Genomic DNA, 8058 nt, shown 5'->3' with positions numbered 1-8058 from the left:
AGGGGGAAAAAAAGAAAAAAAAAAAAAAAAAAAAAAAAAAAAAAAAAAAAGGGGAACCCCCCCCCCCCCCCCCCCCCCAACACCCCACACACACACACACACACACACACACACACACACACACACACACAAAAGTGACACTGAAATTTAACCAAGAAGGCCAAGCAAGAGTATGCCACCCCTTTGGTGTCCAGCCTGGCAGCCACAATGCTAGGGAGGAGCAGGGGAAGGAAGCCAGGCTGGGAGACTTCTTATGCTGGCGGTAGCGATAGAGCATTGGGGACACCAAGCTATGCTGAGACCAGGTGCTTGAATATCACAGAGCCAACATGAGACCACTGCAGAACTATTTTTATGGCTCCTCCAAGGAAGGAATCCCTCCACCCCACTCCTTGGCTGTTCATGGGTGGGCTCAGTGGTGCTTCACTGCAGGATCCACAATGATGGCTGATACAGTGGTGTTTTTTCCTTTCACGGGACCTTGAGCTACCGTGGCAGCTGTTGGCACTTCCAGATGTTCATGACACCCTGCCTTCGGGGCTCCACAGTTAGAGGCTATGCCTTTGGCTCCAGTAAAGGTCTTCGGGACCATAGGGACTGTAAGCCAGGGTGTGCAGAACAAGTTGGCAGTGCTGGGACTGGCACTACTTGCTAGCTACATCAGGATGGCATGGTTCATAGATTGTGCCTGCCAGGCAAATTTGTCCTGGAGAATTTCTCTTCCAGGAAGCACCTAGAAGCTGAAAGGAATCTCTATGACCTTCTGGTGGCATCCAAGGCCCAATCAGGATGTACTTTGAGGGGAACAGGGAATGTTAGCACTTTGCTCTTTTGTGTAAGAGAGCGAGAGTTTGTCTCCAGTGCAGGCCTAAAATCCCAGCTTCCATTTCCCACTGGTGTTTGGGTGGAGGAAAATGGAGCAAATGGCTTTCACAACTCTAAATCATTATACAGATGTAAGGCTGTATTATTCTTCCTGCTGCTGCTATTCCCATTACCCTGGATTTCCCGGCCCAGAATTTTTGTCTGAAAAAGAAATGTGGAGAAAGCTCATGGACCAAAGAACCTGGAGCTGTGACTCCAAAGCGGCTGGGAGGCATCGCCCAGACCGGCAGATAGACTGCTCGAGGCTGAGCTCCACGAGCTGGCTGGCTGGCAGGCATGCAGCACACTCCTGTGATGTCACCTCTCCAGTTACTTGTGCCTATCCCTCCACATGGAGCCAGCAGATTTAGGCACAGGAGGGGAGAAAAAATGAATCATAGGCTATTTTAGAAATCGCTTCGATTCCGTTTGAGACTGCAGTAGTCCCTTGCAAGTTAAGACCAGAGCACCCGAAACATTAGGGTAACATCCTTTAAGTGCTGATATCCTATAAATGCCAGAAGCCTGGGGGATTAATTCACAGCCTCAGGTTCTAATTCAGGTCAGAGGCAGGAAAGTGGTAATTAGTGGTTATACTTAATTGTCATTGAAAGGCTTTCTGATAACAGGGGGGATCTATATTCCAAGAAAAACAATATAGTTGACAATTTAGAGCTAAAAACTAAAGTCAGCGATCCATTTCAGCACATGCCCAAGGCTTCATAGAAATCCTTTGTTCTGCCATTGTTCCCAGGTAAAGAGTGAGACCCTGAAGCCCGGTGTGATGGGGCAGCAGCTGGGGAACTTGCTCTAGCCTTAGATCACACTAGGTGGGCCTCCTCCCCATCTTAAAATTGTTCAGAGGCTCCCCATGGCCTCTAGGGTAAGACCATGGTCTTCTAGGCTCTTGATAATCTGGCCTCTGACCATCTCTGCAGCTTCATAGCACACCTCCCACCCCTGTCCCTGACCCTCATCCTGTGCTCTGGCCACAAAAACTTTGCAGGTGCCTTTATACATCCTGCTCTGTATACATCCTGCTCTGTTCCTGCTGCCTGGAACATTCTCTCTCCCTTTGCCCTTCAAGATGCCACCTCCTCCGTGAAGCCTTCCATGCCCTCTCTTTGTATGCCCTCAGCACTCTGTACAGACTGGTATTATATGGGCTTGTTGCTAATGGACTATGATGTGTTTGTCTCCATATATGCCTTCCTTGCTAGACTGAGCGCTCCTCGAGGGCAAGAATTGTGTCTTGTTCTCCTCTGTGGCCCCAGCACCCAGCATAGGGCCTAGCCCACTGTAGACATGGGGAGGGGGTGCCACATCCAAGATTTGCAGATACTAAAGGCTCATGGCAGCAAAGCAGCCCAAGCACCAGCTGTCCAAAAGTGACCCCTTTTATAATTTTTCCCAAAATGTGCCTCATATACCTCTGCGTGAGAGACAATTTGAGGTGACACAAAGACATTTTTCATTTAATAGTCATATTTATTTTAATGTATGTTGTAAAATCTAAGCACAACATTATTGTTGTTATCATTATTGTTATCATTACTTAGGATAAATGAGGCCAAAATAAGTATTAAAATGTTTAAAGTAAGTTGATATAAAGAAAAAGAGTTACTATTAATACAGATGTTAAGTCAATATGACAACATTCCTGAAAGGGGTACTCCTATAATGAAAGTTGGAACACTTTTCAGCAGTCCTAAATTCACATCTCTGTTCCTCTATGGTGCCACTCAGCCTCCAAGGGTTCTGGGGTCGCCCCCAACATTCCTCCAAACTGCTGTGATGCTGACAGTCTTCAGAACTTATTTGCCACTTAGCCTGGTGGCATTGAGGCTCTTTTTGTAAGCATATGTCAGCTTACCTCAACCATGTCTCTAAGGGCTTTAAGAGCAATGGCCAAGCTTTAAGCCTCTGTGGCCTAAATGGGATAGTGCTTTATCAGCTGCCCTGTAGCTCTAGAGATGTTCATTCCTTCAGTGAATATTGATTGATCAATTCCTGAGCGCTGTTGAGGGGGCTAACAGTAGTGATAAGCAAGACAGACACGTCCCTGCCCGCATGGAGATTGTGAGGGGAGACAGACAAGTTAGCAAATAAGCACGCAGGATATGTTCAGTGTGCTAAGGATATTGAAGAAAATAGAGCAGGATGATGTGACAGAAAATGAGTGACTGGGGGTGGCCACTTAGACTGGGTAGTCATCAGGCCCCTCAGAGGTGACTTTTGGATTGAGACCTGAGTGATGAGAAGAGTCAGGAATGACAATATCCAGGAACAGAGCATGCCAGGTGGAAGGAATAACACGTGACAAGAAGGGGGAGCCCTAAGAGGGAAAAATGATTCGTGTGTTCCAGCAACATAAAGAAGCCCCGTGTGGCCAGGACAGAGTGAGCAAAGAAGGTGGTGGCAGACAGGAGACCAGAGACGGGGTCAGACCCTGCAGAGCTTGGTGGCTAAGTAGTTTGGATTTTATTCCAGGTGTGATTGGAAGCCATAGAGGGTTTTGAGCAAAGGAGTAACGTGGTTTGACCTAAGTTTTAACGAAATACTCAGGCTGCTACATAGAGAAAAAGGTGTAGGCAACAAGGATGAAAGCAAGGAGACCAATGTTGAGGCTATTAGAGTTGTCCATGCAAGGGGTGACAGTGGCTTGGAGTAAAGTTATAGCAGTGAAGGTTGAAGGGAAGTGGGTGGATTTGGAAAATATTGTGGAGGTAGAATTGACAGGACTCGCTAATGGAGCGATAGGGAGGTTGTAAATGAAAGAGCAAATAAGAATGACCCCAGTCAATGTCATGAAGAAAATAAAAAGCAAAAGGGAACTGTTCTATATCTGTACTGTCCAGTATGGTCACCACTGGCAACGTGTGGCCATTTACATTTAAGTTATTAAAATTAAATTTAAAATTCAGTTTCTCACTTGCACTAACCACATTTCAAGTGCTCAGTAGCCACAGGTAACTAGTGGCTACCATATTGGGCAGCATAGATATGGAACATTTCCATCATCCCAGAAAGTTCTATTAGACAATGCCACTCTACATTAAAAAGACAAAAGATTACACGAATAAAAAGACAAGCCACAGATTGGGAGAAATTCTTGCAAGACACATATCCAATAAAGGACTGTTAGCCAAAATATACAAAGAACTCTTAAAACTCAACAATAAGAAAACAACCCAATCAAAAAAATGGGCCAGTGATCTTAACACACACCTCACCAAAGAAGCTGTACAGGTTGCAATTAAGTGTATGAAAATATGCTCACTATCATTCACTAAGGAATTGCAGATTAAAACAATGAGTTCCACTACACACCTATGAAGAGCTAAAATCAAAACACTGACACCGCCAAATGTTGACAAGGATGTTGGAGCAACAGGAACTCTCATTCACTGCTGTTGGGAATGCAAAGTGGTACGACCACTTTGGAAGACAGTTTGGCAGTTTCTTCCAAAACTAAACATAGTTTTAACATACAGTCCAGCAATTATGCTCCTTGCTATTTATTCAAATAAGATGAAAACTCATGTCCACACAAAAACCTGCACATGAATGTTTATAGCAGCTTTATTCATAATTGCCAAAACTTGGAAGCAACCAAGATGTCCTACAGCAGGTGAATGGATAAACAAACTATGGTACATCCAGACAATGGAATATTTTTCACTGCTAAAAAGAAATGAGCTATTAAGTAACAAGATGTAGAAGAACGTTAAATGTGTATTGCTAAGTGAAGGAAGCCAGTCTGAAAAGGCTACATGCTGTATGATTTTAACCATATGACATTCTGGAAAAGGCAAAACTATAGAGACAGTAAAAAGATCAGTGGCTGCCAAGACTTTGGGGAAAGGGAGGGAGGGATGAATAGGTGAAGAACAGGATTTTTAGGGCAGTGAAACTATTCCATATGATACTGTAATGGTGGATATGTAACATTATACACTTTTCAAAACTCATAGACCTGTATAACACCAAGAGTGAACCCTAATGTAAACTATGGACTGCACTTAATAATAATGTATAAACATTCATTCAACTGTAACAAATGTACATTCTAATGAAAGATGTTAATAATAGGGGAAATTGCCTCTGAGGGGAGGAGGGGGACAGGGGGGTATGAGAGCTCTCTGTACTTTCTGCTCAGTTTTTCTGTAAACCTAAAACTGCTCCAAAAATAAAGTCTATTAATTAGCAAAAATAAAGTCTATTAGTTAGCAACAGGGACTTCCCTGGTGGCCCAGTGGGTAAGACTGTGGGCTCCCAATGCAGGGGGCCCAGGTTTAATCCCTGGTCGGGGAACTAGATCCCACAGGCATGCCACAACTAAAGATTTCGCATGCTGCAACTAAGAGTTCGCATTATGCAACTAAGAGTCCACATTCCGCAACTAAAAGATCCCGCGTGCCACAACTAAAAGATCCCGCATGCCGCAACTAAGACCCGGTGCAGCCAAAATAAATAAATAAACTTAAGAAAAAAAATAGCAACAACAACAACAAAAGACTAGAGTGCTCACCAGCAGCTAGTACTGGCAAAGAATAGACACTCCATAAGTGTTGATTGAATAAGTGGATGAATAAATGAGTCAGTCAGTCTGTTTGTAGATTTTTTGATGATGGCCATTCTGACCGGCGTGAGGTGATACCTCATTGTAGACAGCTACTTTAAATTTTTAAAGAATGTCATGTGGCACGTCAATATGTGGAGCTAAACAAAACAATTTTGGAAGCAAGATGTGGTCACGGGCTCCCAGTTTGTGATCTCTGGGACAGCTGTGCTTTACACCCATGGCACCCCATTTCATTCTCAAGTATCTTGGTTTCAACAATAAATTATATCGTCACCGTATCTCTGATGTACAAGATATACAGGCCCACATGGAGATGGGAAAGTATGGATGGGGCACACGTAAGCTAAGGTGTTAAACTTCATTCATAGGTGGTCGGGAGCTGCTAAAGTTATTTCGGAGCAGAGGAGGCATGTGGTCACAGCTAGAATTGTGCAGGGGACAGCTCCAGAGGTGCGAGCACCAGTTAAGAGGCTGTTGCAGTGACCTGAGTGATGAGAACTGTTAATAAGGTGGAGACAGGGGAACAGAAAGGAGAGGACAGATTTGGGAGACATCTTGAGGTTAGGCTTGGCAACTCATAAGATGTGAAGGGAGCTTGAACTAAGAGATGAAGAATCAAAGATTATCCAGAGATTGTGAGCTGAAGGGTTGAAAACACCCAAACCATGATCCAAAAAGTTAACTTTTGCTTTGCAAGAGTTAGAAGAATGAAAAGACAGGGAACTCCCTGGTGGTCCAGTGGTTAGGACTCTGTGCTTTCACTGCCGAGGGCCCAGGTTCAATCCCTGGTCAGGGAACTAAGATCCTGCAAACCACACGGTTTGCAGCCAAAAAAAAAAAAAAAAAAGGATGAAAAGACAAGTTATATACTGAGATAGAATATTTGCAAATCATATGTGCAACAGCAGATTTTTATCTAGAATATATAAAGAACTCTCCAAACTCAACTGTAAAAAAATTCAATTAACAAACAACATGAAGAGGATATACAGACAGCAAATAAGTGCATGAAAGGACATTCAACATTATTGACCATTAAGAAAATGCAAATTGAGACCACAATAAGAGATCCTTACACACCTGTCAGAATGGCTAAAATGAAACCTAGTGACACCACTAAATGCTGACAAGAATGCTGAGAAACTAGATCTTTCATACATTGCTGGTGGGAATGCAAAATGGTATGGCCACTCTGGAAAACAGTTTGTCAGTTCGTTATAAAATTAAACATGCAACTACCATAGGACCCAGCAATTGCACTCTTGGACATTTATCCCAAAGAAATGAAAACTGTGTTTACACAAAAACTTGTACGTGAATGTTCATAGCAGCTTTTTGTGTAATAGCCAAAAACTGGAAACAGCCCAGATGTCCTTCAGTGGGTGAGTGGTTAAACAAACTGTGCCATGTCCATACCATGGAACAATACTCAGCAACAAAAAGGAAGGAACTTAATGCACCCAATAACCTGGATAGATCTTTAAGGGCAGTGTGCTGAGTGAGAGAAAAAAAAAATCTCAAAATGGATTATATACTGTAGATTCCATTTAGATAACATTCTTGAAATGACAAAATTATAGACCTCGGGACCAGATTAATGGTTGTCAGGCTTACAAATAGGGGGTGGAGGGGAGTTAACAAGGTAGCGTTGAGATCTTTGTGGTGATGGAATATTTCTGTATCTTCTTGTGGTGGGGGTTACACGAACCTATACATGTGATAAAATTTCATAGAATATACTCTTACACACAAACACTCATACACACACACACACACACACACACACACACACACACGAGTGCATATAAAACTGGTGAAACCTAAATATGGTCTGTGAATTATACCGGTGTCAATTGCCTGGTTTTTATATTAAATAATAATTATGTAAGACGTTGCCACTTGGAGAAACTTGGTGAAGGGTACCAAAAAAGGAATGAACTACTGATACACTGAAAAATTTGCACGAACCTAAAAATTTGCATGAAACTCAAAGGCATTATGCTGCTTGAAAGAAGCCAGTCTTAAAAGGTCACATACTGTTTGATTCCATTTATATGACATTCTGGAAAAGACAACACTTATAGTGATGGAGGATAGGTCAGTGGTTGCCAGGTGGTAAGAGGGGGAGGGGAGGATGTGACTGCAAAAAGTTGGCACAGGGGATTTTGGTGGGTAATGGGACCAGTCTGTTTCATGAATCTTTACGTGTGTTAAAAATCACAGAACTTAAAAAAAAAAATTAAACCAGATAGGCATGTGGGTGCTGATTTGTTTTTCTTTCCTTCCTTTGTTCCATTCAGCCATTTATTCAGCCATTTATTGAGCACCTACTATGTGTGAGACACTGTGCTAGACTTTGGAGATCAACCAAGAGTAAGGCAGCCCATGTCCCTGCCCTCATAGAACATCCTTCCTGTTTTAGAGAAGTGGTCAGTAGGGTTTGGAGCCCAGTATTTCTGCTTGGGGAAGTGGGACAAGGAGAAGACTGTGGAGGGACCAAGGGAGCAAACTTTTCATTCCTAGAGCCCAGTCCTGTAGGATTTCAAGTGATTGCTTTTCCCTCTAAGATTCTTAGACCTGAGGGCTGGGGGAAATCCCCAAATGGTATT

The 8058-nt window shown here is 43.1% G+C and overlaps 1 protein-coding gene across 2 annotated transcripts in view; it reads left to right on the top strand.

Moving 5' to 3' along the window:
• The window catches only part of HDAC8 (histone deacetylase 8), a 162607-nt gene that overhangs the window by 153869 nt on the left and 680 nt on the right, over nucleotides 1-8058 (top strand). Inside the window, exon 7 of one of the 2 annotated variants that reach the window (XR_003003169.1) lies at nucleotides 7750-7822. The exons of the other annotated variant lie outside the window; for it this stretch is intronic. The gene's annotated coding sequence lies outside the window, so the exon portion shown is untranslated. The remainder of the gene's footprint in view (nucleotides 1-7749; nucleotides 7823-8058) is intronic. 2 annotated transcript variants of the gene reach the window in all.

Source organism: Neophocaena asiaeorientalis, unplaced genomic scaffold (genome assembly GCF_003031525.2).
Source record: "Neophocaena asiaeorientalis asiaeorientalis breed wild unplaced genomic scaffold, Neophocaena_asiaeorientalis_V1.1 scaffold333, whole genome shotgun sequence".
NCBI lineage: Eukaryota > Metazoa > Chordata > Mammalia > Artiodactyla > Phocoenidae > Neophocaena > Neophocaena asiaeorientalis.
Note: the sequence above shows the minus strand (reverse complement) of the source record. Positions and strands in the feature narration are given on the sequence as shown.